The sequence below is a fragment of the Octopus bimaculoides genome, chromosome 16, assembly GCF_001194135.2.
Source record: "Octopus bimaculoides isolate UCB-OBI-ISO-001 chromosome 16, ASM119413v2, whole genome shotgun sequence".
Taxonomy (NCBI): domain Eukaryota; kingdom Metazoa; phylum Mollusca; class Cephalopoda; order Octopoda; family Octopodidae; genus Octopus; species Octopus bimaculoides.
Window position 1 is genome coordinate 1545273 of NC_068996.1, and position 1166 is coordinate 1546438.

Consider the following 1166-nt stretch of genomic DNA (forward strand, 5'->3'; position numbering starts at 1 on the left):
GAAGAAGAAGAAGAAGAAGAAGAAGAAGAAGAAGAAGAAGAAGAAGAAGAAGAAGAAGAAGAAGAAGAAGAAGAAGAAGAAGAAGAAGAAGAAGAAGAAGAAGAAGAAGAAGAAGAAGAAATTTGCATTTGTATTGTATATTAAAGGAAACATTTATTAAAGTAAACGTAAACATAATTTATTTTTGCATAATAAAATTCGTACTATATGAAGACGTTTGCAAAGTGACCGTAAACCTATGGAAGTCACGTTGTTAAGTAAATATATAGTTACATCTCATAAATTCTGACTTCATGGTTTTATATATTCTTCATGAAATAACTTCATCGACCCTATCTTCCGGATTTTCAGTCACATTCTCACTCTATATTACACTATTTTGTAGCTAATTACAACGTGGACAAATAACTAAGTCAGTTACAGGAGCTTTCTGTGATAGTTACGCGATTCTCTGAACGCGCGTGTGGAGGGTGTGCGGATATGTGTGGATGTGTGGATATGAATGCATGTGCGCGCGTGCTCGTTTAAGAACAATCCCACACATCACACATTTGTATAGGTACGATAATTTGTGTGTACATTATTGGGCCAAAAATGCCTAACTACCTACCCCCTCTCTCTCCCTCTCTCACTCTCTCTCTTTCTCTCTCTCTCTCTCACTCTCTCACATCGTCCTTCACAGTATCTTTCACTTTCTCTCATTATGTTTATATTTATATACACCTGTGAGTATATATAATTTTTTTATCTTTTATTCTTTAACTTGCTTCAGTCATTTGACTGTGGCCATGCTGGAGCACCTCCTTAAAGATTGTTTTAGTCGAAGAAATCGACCTGGGGACTTATTCTTTGTAAGCCTAATACTTAGTCTATGGATCTATTTTGCCGAACCGCTACGTTGTCAGACGTGGTGAGGGGACAGACACAGACACAAAGACACACACACACACACACACACACACACACACACACACACATACACATAAACACATACACACACATATATACGATGAACTTTTTCAGCTTCCGTCTACCAGGTCCACTCACAAGGCCTTGGTTGGTCCGAGGCTGTAGCAGAAGATTTGCCCAGCGTGCCATGCAGCGGGACTGAACCGGAACCATGTAGTCGGAATGCAAACTTTCTACCACACAGCCACGTCTGCGCC